Source organism: Caloenas nicobarica, chromosome 11, assembly GCF_036013445.1.
Source record: "Caloenas nicobarica isolate bCalNic1 chromosome 11, bCalNic1.hap1, whole genome shotgun sequence".
NCBI lineage: Eukaryota > Metazoa > Chordata > Aves > Columbiformes > Columbidae > Caloenas > Caloenas nicobarica.
In genome coordinates, this window is record NC_088255.1 from 1,503,556 (window position 1) to 1,521,504 (window position 17,949).

Here is a 17,949-nt window from a genome sequence, read left to right on the forward strand (position 1 = left end):
TCAGATACCTAAATTCTGAAGCATGTCATGGAAAGCACTCTCTAAGGAACCCAATTACATCTGCTGTAGGCAGAGCTACAATGCCAATTAATCCACAATTACTTTAGGAAGCACAGCACATTTTAGTGCCACAGGATTAAAAATAGCACAGTAGTTCATAGTCACAGTAGACCTGGTTCTTGAAAGTCAAATGCTCATTTACAATAGATAAAGTGCACAATCAAAGTAAGGCTCAAATATCTCCCTAATGTTATCTTGGTAGCATTTAGTCCTCTGTAGTTCTGTTTCCAAAACATCTATTGTCATTTTTGCAAATACACCCATTGGCCAGGAGGTCACTTACAGCAGTGCTTTTCAAAGCAGTTCATCTCAAAACCAACAGCAGCAGAAAAAATTATGAAAGAGAGCTGTGGCATCGCAGGCAAGCCCAGCTTATCTTAGTACATTCTTGCACATCTTCAATGACAACGTGTGAGCTGAAAGCCTCAACTTCATCGCAGAGGGGAAACTCTCCTCAATCTATGCAGAGCTGAGGGGTTTATATTAGAAAGCCAGTGATTTAAATGACTTCTTGCTGGATTTTTGATATTTGTTGGAGCACAAAGGGACTTTTTTTTCCTAAAAATGAATAACGGAAAGTCATCTTAATTCATGCGTATGATTGGTTTACAGTGTCTAGAAAGGAAGGATTTGATTGATTTGACTTCGAGGTTCATTTTACCATGAGCAATATGCTCCAGTCCTTGCCACTTCTCAAGGTTTGAAGATCACATTACATTTGACTGTATAATAAACAAAAGCACCTGAAGACACTGAAAGACTGAAGATATCCAGAGAACATTCTCTAACCGTACTCGTAACATTTCAAAACAGTTCTTGAGCGTATGACTCATCACTTCTGCACCATACACAACACGGCTTAGAATAAAACTTGACTAAAATATTAACTAAGTTGCTCCCGGTTTACCTTCAAAAGTCTTTTTCGATTTGCCATATAGTAAGTGTATGTAGTATTTAGTGCAGCTATATCAATTTTGGCTTCAATCTGGTTTTGTATAGAGATACTGTTTCTTGCATTAAAATTCAGAGGAGGAATCTTATTCCCCTGCTAAAGTCAACTATTATAAATGAATTACAGGGGTATCTCAAGTAATGTGCTTGAATTAATTCACGAGAAGTTAATGAGGCCAAATTGATGGCAGAAATTAGGCAAGACTAGCTGGCAGGTATTTTACAGATATGTTCAGCAGATAAGCCTGTGGAATCAATATGGTATTTCAGCCAGTGAGGGCATCTATTATGGAGCCAAGTCCAAGTGCTTTCCTCCTCTTAACCTCAACAGACAACAGCTAATGATAGGGCAAAGCAGAGAGGCACAAAAGGTTAAAACTTTCAGTTAGTTAATTTTTACTAAAGGGGTCACAGAAGCCTTTACAGCCTTCGCTATGCTTTAATAAGATAAAGTATGTGTAGAAGACTTTTATACTGCGTTTTGTTCATCTTTGACATGAAGGCTAAATCACAGCTTCATTTACAAAAGAAGTCAGAACAACACAAGTATAATTTCAAATCATGAGATACAACATTTGCTTAGACAATAAACATTTGTCCTTCCTGCTTTTTCATTATAAGATGACTACAGAAGTTTACTTTTTCCTGTAAGTTTGTTTACAGCTCATTTAAATCAAAAACCATTCAAATCTCCCATCACAAACACTTGGCTATGTTAAAGCTTCCATTTTGTGTGATCTTGATTTCAAACCATAGAATAACATACTCTCGACACACAGACAGACGGAAAATTGAGCTGAAACATTAAAGACACAGTAATTAAGTGAACTGGTTTCCAAGATACCTTATACCCCGCTGTGCTGGCATAACACATTGATATCATCAGTTATCTATGTGAATGATGTTTTTTCCTGCTCTCTTCCAGTTAAAAGTCTAATGCTCCCCTGCCTGAGCATGTTAGTATAAGACGTTTCTTCTTCACAGCTACTGGACTGGGAAACCTGTGGCCAGAGGCGCAATTTGTTTATTTGCCCTATAGCTACAGGGATTCTTTCCCAATACTGGAAAACACACGTCTAGTAGCATCTCAAATTTCTAATGCCAACTTAAAATTTCCATATTCCACTGTAGAAACCTCTCCCCTCTACTCCACTAAGAGGAGAATGTTCATGCAACAATAGTGTGAGGAAATGTGAAGATTTATCAAAGTATGAAAAAAGGAAAATGAAAGTCACAAGAAAAAAGCCCAAACAAATGCAAAAAAGGATGCTCTTGTCTTTTTGCTGACTGATTCCAAAAGGGAGAGATGCAATGGCTGGTCGTTCATTACAGTCTTGTGCACGTAGTCATATTTTTGTGTTTGTAGATAAAAAACCCAAAACCTTCAGTAAATATAAAGCAGTCCTGATCTTGCTTAAAGTTTTCTTTCACTTTTAAAGCCAAATAATACTGAAAAATTCTAAGTAGATCTTGGAAAAAATTTTTTTTTCCACTTATTTGTTAACTAACAGCAAGTTTTTCCTCCAGAGGACACGCAGGACATACCCACTCTCTGTAACCTGGTTCCCACAACAACACGTAGCTGCCCAAATTCACACCCCGCTTCTGTCAGGGCTGGGCTGGCACACAGGGAACTAGACACCAAACCCTTCTCTTTATTGTCCATCTCAGCCAATGCAGAAAATCTCTTTGGATTCGACTTGTGCGTCCCACATATCAACTCTGAAAGTACTTTCGAAAGGCAGCCAACAGGCTGGCGTGGTAGCTTTTAATATAGCCATTACATAGGTTAGTACTGTTGGCACTACAAGAGGGAAAATAGATTTTGTAATGGTAAAGCTGGTTACTTTTCAGGAAAATAAAAGTTCAGTCCCTGGTGATGTTAGTGACTAGTCATTCAAGCAGTCCGAATTGTAACTCATCCAAAGACACCACGTACGTCGAGAGCTCAAGGCTCCGTCCAGGAGTTCTGAGCAGTCTAGAGGAAACTGTAAGGAAAGGTTTTCGTGCTTTCCAAGACGGGCAGCAGTCCTTCTGCGGGGTCTGAGGGCACAGCAGCACCTCCCCATTTCCTCTGTGCTCCTTCCACCCCTCTATCTATGCAATGCAAATACTTCAGACAAGTTTGTGTCCTATTTAAGTTGCATGAGCAGTATTAGCACAACAATATCCGCATTAGACTTTTGCCAGGAAACCCCGTTAGGGATCTATTTTCCACGCCTCTGAATGGGAGTGCACTGCCAGCACAAGGCAGGAGCCCCTGAGCACTCTCTGAGTAAGGAGAAAGCTATTGAGAGCCCCCTAACAGCATGACCAAAATTGACTTTCCTCTTTCTCCAGAAAGCTGAGCAAGAACTGCAGGGGAAAAAACCAACAATCACCACCTCAGCCATAAACACACATTGTCAACCATTCCAACTGACTTATAATAGTTCCTAGGAAGCAGTTACGTCACAAATGAAGATTCAATCTTGATTTCGATTACTTAGAACGCGTATTTTAGGATAGTTGCTTTTCTTTTTTTGCTGTGATAACCTAAAATGTTCTCTTTATTAACATATTATTGTGTTCTCAGTTTCTCCGATACATATTTCTCTTATTTCATCTTCCAGTTACTTACAATTGCACTTACTGGAATACTTCCAGAAGCATCATTAAAACAACTCAGATGAGGAGCCAGATATCTAAATCATGGTTAACTCCTAATCCAAGCATCATTCCTCAATTACACTGAGGCATCAAATTACCCAGAATACAGATTAAAACAAACAAACAAAACAAAACAAAAAGGTATGCTATTTTTTGCTGCATATTTTCCTGTTAGATAGAATTAGTCTAATCATAACTACTGGCATAAAGCAATGAGATCAGAAAGCAAAACTATGAAAGGTCTCTCTCTCATTTGGTTTCAAGTTTTCATTGTGCAGATTACTACATAAAAATTGATGCATTGCGCCTGAACCAAAGGTATCACATTGCATCTGAGCCAAAGGTACCTTTGCCTTATAATCCTATCTATAGTGTCTAATATCTGAATTCTTTTGAAAGAAAAAGGTTACGTGCAAGGAAGCAGATCTTTTTTTTCCACCAGCACATAGAGGCAAATCATTAACAGAGCTCCTTGTCTCCTACTCATGATCTGATCGGTTTGCACAGACACATGGATTTCCAATAGTTAGTGTAGACTATTTTCAGTATTCTGGACAGAAAAGTAAGCCAGTTAGTTCTGTCCCTAAAGTCAGATTTTATTCATATCCTCACAGGGATAATCACAGCTCCATTAAAAGAAAAAAAAAAAAAATAAAGAGACTTGCTAGTTTAAATTCCCACAGTAAGCCAACTTCAGATCATAGCCCGTCCTCCTCTGGAACTCCTGCGGCAGCTGGAGCAGCAGAGAGGTTCTGCTGGCCTCACTGTGCCACAGTTCTGGTTTTTAAAATGAAATCCCTTGGCCAGTTGTAGGTGCAAATGCAGCTGCACAGCAGGATTGCTTCATCTTGCTAAAACCCCAGTTCAGTTAGAGGTGTTTCTCACCGTCCCACCGAACAGCTAATAGATGGGCTAAAATCTGCTCCAAACACAGGGCCCTCCTGCTTGTCCTGGCTCGAGCAGAAACAAGAATTCAACTGGGTCATTATGAGCTCTTCAGCAGATGCTACAGAGGCAACTTGAATGAAAGCCCTTGGAGAACATTATGAAGCACACAGGAGGTATAAAATACTATGTTTTTCTCCTTCTTTATACTTATATTCTATCCCCTAGATTTAGCCAGCTGGTCATGTGAATTCTAATAGAAAAGAACAAAAGCAACTCAGAATTTACCATGGAATGGCAAAATAATGAAGGAAATCTAAACTACTTTATCTCCACAAAAGAGAAATCCTGTGGCACTACAAGCACTCAACTTCCCAAATTAAGTTGTGCACACGTGTTGCTCGTTAAGCCTTATCTTGCATAGGAACCAATGGGACTACTTGTGAATAAGAACAACTCCTTCAAGAATTGAGTATAAGAATTAGCTGCATTGAATTAATGCAAAACCACTTACCAAGCTTTGTCTTTGAGACTGCAAATTCACCAACTGCCAGCCTGTCAAGAGAATTCTATTGAGCACAATCAGCACTTCAACTTAGAGAAAAATTAGAGCTGTGTGTCTCCAGTGGAAATAATTTTAGACAAAATGCTTGCATATGCTAGTTTATCCACCTGGATGGTATCCGATATTTAACAAAACTTTATTCTACTTTTCAGTAGAAAAAAAAAAATGGAATCTCAGTAATTCAGAAGCCAAAATATTAGTATAATACATGACCTGAAGCAAAAATTTCATTAAATTGCAAACACACACCTACCTTTGTTTACACAACTACCAAAAAAATTCAGCCCTTCTAATTCACCTATGAGTACAAATGCTATTGTATTTCCTTGCAAATTGAGCCTAAGGAAACAGTATTAGAGGGTGGGGGAAAAAAGGAGCGAAAAATAAAACAACACACACCAACAAAACCGCTTAATCCATTCAGAACGTTTTGTCTACAAAACATAGACGGTGTCGTGGCTGCAATGCTTAAAATCATTTACAGTACCTGAAGCCTTTGAGTCACGAAATATTTTGGTATGTCTAGAGATTCTTTAATATGTTGAAAAGCAATTACAGAAAACCAAAAAGCTTATTGTGCAAAGTACAAAATCATGGAATTGGAAGACAGGTTAAAGAGGTTTCCTCAACCACCTTCCTCCTACCAGCTGGCACTATCACGCAGTTACACATTAGACTTTGAGGCAATAATATGATTTTGGCTTTATTGCCTGAGAACTAGAACTCAGTTAATTGGCTTCTTGACTAAACTTCCTCCAAAAAAGCACAGCATTACTCTCATTTTACTTCTTCCAACAGTGCATGTGTAAAAACAGCAGAAGGTTTATGAAATAAGTTGTGTGCTTCTCACATAAGCAATGATTACTTCCTGAAATCTGACAAGGTAAAACATCTACTGTTCTAGCCACTCAGTGCTAAAAGGTCACTCTGATGAGCTATCAATACTGGAGTGGCAAGGTTATTCTGAAATTTCGTAGTAATTCTGCTTGGCAACTCAGATATGTAATTCAAAACATTTAGACCAATTTTTGAGGTATATGCTCAACCTTTTTTGAAAATCAGAAAGATTTAAAACAGCTCAAATTGGGTACTTAAAAAAAAAAATTAAGGCACTCAGTATCACCAGGAAATCTTGCAGGTCTAGTTGCAGTTTACAATCAATTTCCATAACTCCTTTCCCCACAATGAAGTGCCTAAAATGCCATTACTGACACTGCCAAGTTATTTTGTTATACTGAATGCAATTACATTTGAGGAAAAGGCTTTGCTACTGTGAGTTCGATCCACTTAAAAGGAAAAAGAACATGAAGTGAAAAAACTTGGGAGAACTGTATTACAGATCTCAAATACTGACTCCTTAGAGGATATATATGGCCATGTTCTGCTCTCTGAAACCATTAGAGTCTCTGATGAAATCAGCTCACAGTGTACCAAGAGTCCCAACCTCCTTTTGTCCCCTGCCCTTGACAAAGAAACCGGTGACATTCCTCGGAAGGCCGATGAGGAAATCTGCCATCAACCACCATCCCCAGCCGCTGACGTTCAAGTGGCCATCCAGAGAAAAGAGCAACAGCTACAAAAATTATTCTGCTTGACACAAAAGTTGTTGCCTTCTCGCCATGTCTTACTGAGACAAGCCTTAACTGAAGTAATGGGAAAGAGAGCAAAAATTCCTGGTTAATCATGAACCCTTTTTCACCAATTTACACTCGCTTTGTATTGTACAGGGATTCGCAGCCCTTACAAGTCACGTACCACTCCACCATACATATGTAATTTTACTATTAAGTCATTTCAACAGAACTTTCACCAGTGGTGAAATGGTGAACGGTGGTTATGGTGCATAATTCAGAGAGTTTACCTATTTTTACTGTCATCCAAACATCTACCACTGTCCTGGACAGTGGACCACGTTGGTTTTACCAGCTTTTTTGGAGGAAAAAGAAATCCAGTCTGGTATTAATTCTTATGGATAAGTGGTATTAATTCTTGTAGATAAGTACGGATGTCTCTAGCAGTCAAAGGGGTGGAAGAGACGTTCTAGTTACATATGAACAGGAATGCTGGCACAAGATTTCAGAAACAGATAATAGAAGGCTAATTTGTTTTCATCAGCTCCAAGAATATCTGGAAAAAACAATTACAGTTGTTTATTAATAGCAGTTTAATCTAATTCTAAGATGTTAAGAGATGTGCGTTACTAAAGAGATCTGCTGAGACAATTTTACTCACCTTTTAAGAATGCTCGTTAACAAGTGCTTGCATCTCTAGCCTTCACTATTTGTATAATCTTATCTCAAGCTAGAATTTAACATTTCCTTGTATTTCAATATAATGAAGTTCCCAAAGCATGGTTAAAGCGCACAATTAAAAGCAGGGATGCAGCTTAAGGCTCATGGGCAAGACATTGGGACTAAAATCAGAAAAATCTGCTCGCTGCTGTGTCCCTGACCCTGGGCACAGCTCCTCGCCGTCGCCCTCCTGCACCAGGTACCATTTTGGCAGGAAGCTCTTCTGCACGTACGGCATTCCTGGGACATGGGCCCTACACACCAAAATGAGCCGGGAACGCTGTGTTACTCTATTTGCGCAACCCTCTTGCCTTCGAGAAGGTTGCTGTGGCAGATGTCCGTCCTTAGTCACCTCGGATTACATGGATGAGTATCTGCTGTACTTACTCTAGTAACTCGCAGTCCAGAACTGAAGCACGAAGGGATGGATGAAGGTAGTTATCCCAGTCAAGTCCCAAATATTGCTTGTCTATACACACGGTGTGTGTTATTCTGTAAAAGTAGATGCTTCATACTATGTACTTCATACAAGTGTAGAGTCAACTCAAAGTTGACACAGATGCATTTTTTACAACTTGATGAATGCATTGCTGTCCTTTCATTCTGAAATTCAGACTAAAGTTACATACTTTTAAAGCCATTGGCAACTCCCCAGCTATCTCAGCTACTAGAAGCTGTTTCCATATATTTTATTCTGTTAGCAGCAATAGAACTCATTTAAATAACGTCAAGAATCTCATCATATTCCACTCTACTATAGAGGGTCAGCTGGACATTTATGTAGACATCTACTGGGGGATTTTTTTTTTTTAATTAGTATCAAATGGTGATTTTACACATTTTAAGGACAGGTTAAGAACTGCAGAAAAGTCTTTGTGGCATTACAAAAACCAGCTGGAAAAGACCCTCTTTACATGTAGCCACTGAGTCATTCAGATTGCAAAGCAATACAGCTGAACTTGAAAATGAGCTGTACAAGTCTGATTGCCTCTAATTCCCCCAAACCTGTGCTTTGCAGGTTAGCAGAGGAGGCTGAGTCGCACAGTTAATGTAGATTTTACAGGGGTAAAACAAAACACCACCAGAAAACTGCTTCCTGCTAGACTTTCTCTGGCTCCATTACTGAATTTGTCAGGGTCTGTTTAACAGCCATTGCTCCCACTCTCCACACAGCACAGAGCGAGGCTGATATTCTACAATCCTTTCCTGCTCTAAAGTAAATTAAACAATTACTTTTCCACTTAATCGAATGTACATCTTTAGCAGAAATTACCCTTTTTGCATGATCAGCAGACAAAACTTTCCATGTCCTCCATCTATTTACATACTGATAAGAATTAGTCTCAGACTTCTCTTTTGGTTCAGCTAAATCATTTAGCTGCTATTTTCTCCATAGCTAATACTTCAACTGCCTTTTTTTTCCTAAACTATCCTTTATGCTCTTCCCTATGTCTTTGCAGATTTCTTAAATTAAGTGGGTATTCACAGAACACCGCGCCCTTTTTGGCAACAGCTTTGCACCTCTCAGTTCAGGAGCCATGAGCACCATCTGCTTTTATGCAGCATTGTTACTTATAGCTTATCCCACATTGTACTTCATCTCTCCTTTAAAAAGCACACAACTGGGAAGGAACAAAAAGCTAAAGAGGACAGATCATTTCCAGGGGTCTGGCTGAAGCCGAGAGCTGCTGTGCTACTGACAGCTACTGATCGGCTGCAGCGCAACTATTACACCAGGAGTATCGTCGAATCAGAGTAATTTAAGTTGGAAAAGACCTTTAAGATCATCAAGTCCAACCATTAAACTCACACTGCAACCATTAACCTAACACTGGAGCAGTTGCGACGAGTAACTCGACCCAAATGTATTTCATCTCACCTATTTCACCGGCAGAAAAGCAACAATGGAACACCTAGGGAAACAGTTAATTAAATCTTACATCTTTAAGCCATTCATATTACTACTACCCTCTTACAAGAATAAAAACACGAAAAGAAGAAAAGCCAGAATAGAGCTATTGTTTCTGGGCAGGTTTTAGAGGTTTGCCAGTCAGAGATGCTACTGATGGAGTGTCTCTACACCGTATAACACTGCTTGAATCCCCTGTTCTGTTCCCTTGTTCATGAAACACAAGGTCCATAGCAGAGGTAAGAGGAACATCTACTTACTAAACCTTAAGACATACTATTCTTGCAAACTTTGATGGGATCGATTATACTACATATAGACATTCTTACCTGCAACTGTCAGGTCATGCTACTAATACTAAAATTGCTTGTAAAACAAATTGCATTTTCTACTGAAAATGTGAACAAAGACAGGTAATTAAAAAGGACCATCACACAGACAATTTCATAGCGCACACTGTGTACGTGTTCATTACATCTGCAAATGAAAAATGGTCAAAGCAATTTATCAGCTTTAAGAGATTTAACAAATATCTAGGCTTGAAAATTACATGGTATTCACCAAAAGGAAACCAATGCAAGTTTATTATAGTACAACAACATTATAAGCAGAACTATAAGGACTCGCACAAACAATGGGATAATGACAATGACAATGCCAAGAAAAAAAAAAATCAAGATAATTTTTAATGGTTTCAGTATATTGCCTAGAACCACATTGCTTTTCTGCATCAGCCTTGTATCTGCAAAGTCAGATTTGATGTTTGCTACATTTCAGAGCACTTAAACATCTTTTGGATAAATTTTCATCATCATGACAAGCTACAAAGCTACTGCAAACAAATCCACCAAGGCAGTAACTTTTGCAACTGAGCAACAGCACAAAACGCTTAGGGCATCACATTCCCTCTGTGCGCCTGCTGGAAACGCCAAGATACAAGTTGTAATAGTTCCAGTGCTGGTTCACCTCGCAGCCACCCAGCAGGGAACACCAGAGAAAAGGTCTTGCTTCCACTAAACTGCCCTAGGGTACGGATTCCCAGTGACTGGGAAATACGTGCCCAACTATCATCTTCTGGCAAAAGGAGGTAAAAAAAAAAAAAAAATTGTTGCATCTCAGAATTTATTTAGAATTTTAGAATTTATTTATTGTAGAATTTATTATTCTTTTATTTTAGAATTTATCCTTTTATCTTAAGTGCTAATGCCAGTGCGAGTCAAACACTACAATCCCAACCAACACTTTTGCTTATTAACTGCATATGTAAGCCCTTCACTAAATTCGGTCAATGTTGTACCTGCCCACTTAATGCTGAGACATTACATTTCATTCCTGGCTTCTCACCTGCTTGCAGCTTCTTGCTGCACTTTATTTCATGAATTCAGCGGAACAATTTGGCAGAAGACACTGGTGTAGTATGGTCAGCATATTGATTTGCTGGTATTTTGATGGTATTTTTGTAAGCAGGAATGATCATTCCTTCTCTTCAGAGTTTAAGTGCTATCCCCTTGACTGACCTTACAATTTCATTTGAGATCATTACATTTCATCTTCATTTGCCAGAAATGAAGGAAAACAGTATGAAGCGAATTAACCGCAATGTAAAGAAGCTCCTGAGACGAGCAAACTTTTGTCCAAGACAAGACCAGGATTTTACACAGGCAGAAACACAAAAGCACATTCTCAGTGATATTTCACCTGTGAAAAAACACAGTTTAAGAAGGATGGAGAGAGCTGGACGGAAGGAGCATTTGCAGAGTGCAGCTCTGCCCTCTGCTTGAGTTGCCGCTGCTGCATCCATCTGTTCGCCTGACTTTAGGCTATCCTAAAAGCCAGGAACTGACTTGGAGTAACTCAAGTTCATGCTGAATAACAGAATTAATTCACTGAACAGCCTCGAAACAGGAGATTGTATCAGTGCTCCGAGACTCCTGCTGATTGCCCGCAGGTTTCCACAGGGTTTGATTTTCACCATGGGAGCCCTGGAGCCCATAGGCAGGACAAACAAGCCCGGTACAGAACTGCCAGGTTGTACAGAGGCACCGAGCCTGAGCAGATCCCTCCTTTAAGGTGTGGAATTTAGCTGACCAGACATACTAACATTATTCCATCAGTCTTGCAGCCCATCAGGCAAATAACACATACCCCCGTTATTTTTAAATCAACAAAATACAATGTATTTAGATAAAGGCCAAACAATCCCTGTAACAAGCTGCAGCATATTATGGGGAACCCACAGCCAACATTTTAGACCTTATTATCAGTGACCAACTCTCCTTGAGATTCAAGGCATCTGCTTAATTGCAGTAGTCTAATGAATGTGGAACACTTTCAGATGCAAGCACAGAATTTTAAAGTTTCAGTCCTGTTTCGAGCACCTTTACAAGCTCTGCAAGTTTGACTCACACAGCTGCATCCTCAAAGAAGGAGGTTCAAAAAAATACCCTTGAAGTAAATGACTAAAAAAATACTAAATGAATAAGTTAAAAGTATCTGACAATTACTTAAATTCTCTAGATTTTTTGAATCTTCCAAGTGCATAAGTATTGTAATAATGAGTCAATGAAGGCTTCTGCTGTCAAGTAGAGATGAAGAGATACCTAAAGCCTGAACAACTTCTCACCAATACAGATGTTGACCCCCAAAATCAGCAGACAGCTGGCTCACAGCTTTGCTAACGCAAATAACCATTTAGTACTCATTTTGATCAAAAACACTGGAAACTAACCATAAATCTTATGCAATTATCAAAACTCAGAATAGATTCTTAAACCATATTGGAGATAGAGGCATTCAGGAAATGTCATGTTATCTGTTACTGAAATTATCCAAAGTAAAAGATGCTTTATTCAAAGCGCAAATGGCATGTGAAGTAGAACCAACAAAACCCATGTCTGAAAACCAAAACAACCACTGTTTCTATTTAACACTTTTAAATAAAGTTATGCTTTTTAAATAAAGTATTTTCTTAGAACAAAGACGTCAAGACAGAAAGAATACAATGTACACATACCTGATGCTTCTTGAACTTTCGCCTTCAGACCTGTAAAGCAATACACAAATACTTAGGACATAATTTTTTCCAGTATTTCTAAGCCAGACAGCCTACAAATGATAGCCCTTCTCACGCATTCTTTCCCTTTGTATTTCACCTAGTTTTTCTAAGGCTTGTTGTACTTTCCCTTCTAATGAGACATTTAAATAGGAAACCAGTCTACTTAGGTTTAGAGTGAATATACTAGAAGTTAAAAAACAGTTAACAGTTGAAGGTGATTGTTGCCATATTAAAATGTGCTGACACTCCTGAACTCTCAATAAAGACCTTCTGTAAACACGCAATAACCAAGATTTATGTTTCATATTTGCAAGTGAACAGCACCAGCCTCTGACACTATTCTAGAGGCAGATTAGTTTGTATTATACTTTTTTCTTTTTTAGTCTTTCTTCACTTTTTAGTTGAAAAGGCCACAGGCAAAAATGTTTAGGAACCTAATCTCTGGGTTTATTAGGCACTACTCAAAAAGGGTTAAGGTCTGCAAATAAAAGTACTTCAAAATATTTTAACCCCCACCCTTGTCTGAATTTTATAATAGTGCGAAAATAAGGGGTAAGATATACTAAGTTACAGAAGCTCTTAAAGGGCGTATTTTTCTCAAGGCGAGATAATTTTAGCAATCAAAACTGGAATAAAGCCTCTTACCCCCTCCCCCAACATTTTTTAAGTAAGAAAATTTAATTTAGTGTCATTCATATTGATAAAGCTTCCTCCCCCGAAGAGAAACAGAAACATAATACTTCCAGAATTTCATGAACAAACTCAAAATCCAGAGGAAAACATACAACCATTAGCCCAATTCTTTTCCTCCTTCACTCCAAAACAACACAGAAAACTTAAATACATCAGTAGGCTCTGCAAAACCAGGAACCAAACATACGAAGCAAAGCAGGAGATTCCAGAGCAAAACAAAGGCTCAAAACACCCTTTTTTCACATCATAGACTTAGCAGGGACCCAAATAAAAAGGTGATCAATATGAGTTTGCAAACTCTAGCACTTAAGCCACTATTAGCTAGTACCAAAATTGCTGCCTCAAAATCAAACACAAGGGCATTTCTTCAGGAAATAAAGAATCTTCCCTAGTTTGAAAAAGGAAAAAAAAGTCCTATTTCTTATTAGGCTGACTTGCATCTCCCAAAGGCAACTTGCGTATTATGCTAGAAGCGGTAGAAAAAGTTATGGCTTGTAAAAGTTTCATAAGTCTAATGCCACAAAGCCAACAGTATTAAAATCTAATTTTCAGAATCTATTGCAGAAATAGGTACCAAAAACTGACATTTTTTTCTCCCCCCTTCATTACATACTATCCTCACCTTTTTTTCCAAGCTCAAAGAAGTCTGGACAATTCCAAAAGCACAAACCGAGAGGAGGAAAAGAAGGAAAAAATGAACTTAGTCACTTGTCCCAGGAGACACTCGTATAGCGGGAAGGTGCTGGAATTCAGCAGATCGAGTGCGAGTTACAGAAAGGTGGCCAGGTATGCCTGTAAGTAAGAATACCAGCTGATGTTCCTGACAGCTAATATCATGGAATACTTTGAAACGTAAGAGAAATTAGCACAGTGGAAAATTCTGTTGTCCAGAGCAAAGGGAAGTAACTTCTGCCTGGAAAGGCCAATGCTGAAGTAGCTGCACTGGGACACCCCTCAGTGCACAAAATGGCGGCTCCGGGGGCACCAAGACCCCCTCAGCGCACAAAATGGCGGCTCCGGGGGCACCAAGACCCCCTCAGCGCACAAAATGGCAGCTTCCGGGGCACCAAGACCACCTTAGCACACAAAATGGCAGCTTCCGGGGCACCAAGACCACCTTAGCACACAAAATGGCAGCTCTGGGGGCACCAAGACCACCTCAGCACACAAAATGGCGGCTCCGGGGGCACCAAGACCCCCTCAGCGCACAAAATGGCGGCTCCAGAATCACCTCCATCACCTCAGCACACAAAATGGCAGCTTCGGGGGCACCAAGACCCCCTCAGCACACAAAATGGCGGCTTCGGGGGCACCAAGACCACCTCAGCACACAAAATGGCAGCTCCGGGGGCACCAAGACCGCCTCAGCGCACAAAATGGCGGCTCCGGGGGCACCAAGACCCCCTCAGCGCACAAAATGGCGGCTCCGGGGGCACCAAGACCATCTCAGCACACAAAATGGCAGCTCCAGAGGCACCAAGACCCCCTCAGCGCACAAAATGGCGGCTCTGGGGGCACCAAGACCCCCTCAGCGCACAAAATGGCGGCTCCAGGGGCACCAAGACCCCCTCAGCGCACAAAATGGCAGCTTCCGGGGCACCAAGACCACCTCAGCACACAAAATGGCAGCTTCGGGGGCACCAAGACCACCTCAGCACACAAAATGGCGGCTCCAGGGGCACCAAGACCCCCTCAGCACACAAAATGGCAGCTTCCGGGGCACCAAGACCCCCTCAGCACACAAAATGGCAGCTTCCGGGGCACCAAGACCCCCTCAGCACACAAAATGGCAGCTTCGGGGGCACCAAGACCCCCTCAGCGCACAAAATGGCGGCTCCAGGGGCACCAAGACCCCCTCAGCGCACAAAATGGCGGCTCCGGGGGCACCAAGACCCCCTCAGCACACAAAATGGCAGCTTCCGGGGCACCAAGACCACCTTAGCACACAAAATGGCAGCTCCGGGGGCACCAAGACCACCTCAGCACACAAAATGGCGGCTCCGGGGGCACCAAGACCCCCTCAGCGCACAAAATGGCGGCTCCAGAATCACCTCCATCACCTCAGCACACAAAATGGCAGCTTCGGGGGCACCAAGACCCCCTCAGCACACAAAATGGCGGCTTCGGGGGCACCAAGACCACCTCAGCACACAAAATGGCAGCTCCGGGGGCACCAAGACCGCCTCAGCGCACAAAATGGCGGCTCCGGGGGCACCAAGACCCCCTCAGCGCACAAAATGGCGGCTCCGGGGGCACCAAGACCATCTCAGCACACAAAATGGCAGCTCCAGAGGCACCAAGACCCCCTCAGCGCACAAAATGGCGGCTCTGGGGGCACCAAGACCCCCTCAGCGCACAAAATGGCGGCTCCAGGGGCACCAAGACCCCCTCAGCGCACAAAATGGCAGCTTCCGGGGCACCAAGACCACCTCAGCACACAAAATGGCAGCTTCGGGGGCACCAAGACCACCTCAGCACACAAAATGGCGGCTCCAGGGGCACCAAGACCCCCTCAGCACACAAAATGGCAGCTTCCGGGGCACCAAGACCCCCTCAGCACACAAAATGGCAGCTTCGGGGGCACCAAGACCCCCTCAGCGCACAAAATGGCGGCTCCAGGGGCACCAAGACCCCCTCAGCGCACAAAATGGCAGCTTCCGGGGCACCAAGACCACCTTAGCACACAAAATGGCAGCTCCAGAGGCACCAAGACCCCCTCAGCGCACAAAATGGCAGCTCCAGTGGCACCAGAATCACCTCAGGGCTCCAAATGGCAGCCGGAGGGGTGGTGGGATCACCTCATGACAAGACAGACGTTTTGGTGCTGGAGTGAGTTCAGAGAAGGGCAACGAAGCTGGTGAAGAGTCTAGAGGAGGAGGTTTAGATTGGAAATAAAGAAAAATTTCTTCCCAGCAAGGGTTGTCGAGCATTGGAACAGGCTGCCCAGGGCAGTGGTGGCGTCACCATCCCTGGAGGGGTTGGACAGACGCGGAGATGAGGTTCTCAAGACATGGGTTAGTGCCAGGGGTGGGTTAATGTTTGGACTTGATGATCTTGAGGGTCTTTTCCAACCAAAGTCATTCTGTGACCTCAGAACTCCCCAGGCTCGCAGTAGAGCTTAACAGTATTTCAAAAACCACTTTTCTAAAATTATTACAATTGTCTTTTTACTTGAGGTGATGAAGAGTTATCACTGCCCTTCATTTAAGACAGTTAAATGAAAATCATCATTCTCTCTCATCACTATAAAAAAAACTTACAGTAGCATTTTGTGTACCCAACACAGTATCTGCCCACACAAAGAATACTCTCAACCTTTGTAAGGGCTTTGAGAACTTGGGTGTTACTGGTATAATTATCTGTCACCAAGAGATTTATTTTCCTGCATATCAAAAATATTTTATAAACCAATATGGAATGGAAAAAACAATCCCACAAATCCACACCCAGAAGAGCTCTTAAGTAAAATATTTACGAGACAACAATTCGTCAGTTCTTGTTAATGAAGACAGGATCTGATATCAAATGGCTTTACTTCAGCTGTGTTACATTGTGTTTATATGTTAAAAGGTTTTGAATAAAACACATAAGACTTCAGGAGTGGTCTGCATCGCCATCCTGGTGCCTTGCCCTAGGAACACACGCGGTCCAATGTCCACCTTTGGACACACCTTGAGCATGCACCTTCACCACCCACCATTCCAGCATCAGCCTGCAGCTTCTTGAACTCAGAACCGACGCAGTCGTAATTCCTGAGTCTCTTGCGCTTCCCCTCTCCCATTTTAAAGCCTGTCCAGTCACTTTAAGTTGTTAGGTTTTTACATACACACACTTATTCCAAAAGAGAAATGGTAACTTCAAAGCAGCTTTTTCTACACGATTGCCTTATCCCTGAAATTACGTGAACACAAAGAAGAGAAATGAACTCACCTATGCATGCCCATGAGTAATGAAAAAATTAAGGAATAAAGTGTTTAACTGACACCTTCCCACACTCAGTTTTCAGCAAATTACATCTTGCAGAAAATACATTTTACAATTGAAAAGATGTTATGTGTAATTGCTTGTACTACTAAGTTTTCAAATATAGCTGAGACAACTGGATTTTTAATGCCTTAATTTTCCGCCTTTCCTCTTGACTAGAATAACAAAACCATCTAAACAGGGAAAATGTCTTTGAGTGCTCCAAGCATTCTGGGGTCACTAGAAGCAGCAGCCAGCCATCTAGATTCACTGTTCTTCCCACTAAAACTCAAGAAGTATTTTAAACAAGGTGTTTTAGGCAAGGAGAAGGGCAAGAGAAAGGCTGGGCCTCTGCCGGGTGCTCTGTGCTGGAACCAAGGGCCCTCCCAAGCCGCCGCCTTCCAACTCGGCACAGCCGACAGCGGGCCAAGAGGGACCAACAGCCCTTCTTTATTTTTAGGATGGCCAAAAGCAAAAAAGAAGAGCTGCTAAACTTTGTGCCTGCTAAATTTGCATTTTCAAGGCTAAGATTTACTCCAGTAAATTCCACAGACTTATTCAGAGATGGTCAATTCTACCCGGGAAATGAGAAACTGGTTTGCAGGGCCGAGCAAACACATTGCTGAAAACAAAACAAACTTCTACTACTAGCACTAGATTTTCTTTAAGCATTCTTTAAAAGCCAGGATTTTGGATCAATATTTAATGTTCCCGCTTACACAGTAAGCGAGTGCTGGGCTCTAGATGATTTTTTTCCTTTTGACCCAGACAAAAGATACCATCACTACCGAAACAAGGAGAAAGGTGAAAAACATTCTGGCAACATATTGTACTATTTCTTTTAACGTAGAACTTATACGATATATACTGTAGCCTTTTCTTCATTTGTTCTATGCTACGGTACATTACTTGAAACAGAATACATTCC

The 17,949-nt window shown here is 41.4% G+C and overlaps 1 protein-coding gene across 1 annotated transcript in view; it reads right to left on the reverse strand.

Moving 5' to 3' along the window:
• The window catches only part of IQSEC1 (IQ motif and Sec7 domain ArfGEF 1), a 332,002-nt gene that overhangs the window by 252,921 nt on the left and 61,132 nt on the right, over positions 1–17,949 (reverse strand). The window contains exon 2 of the mRNA XM_065642481.1: positions 12,324–12,353. The gene's annotated coding sequence lies outside the window, so the exon portion shown is untranslated. The remainder of the gene's footprint in view (positions 1–12,323; positions 12,354–17,949) is intronic.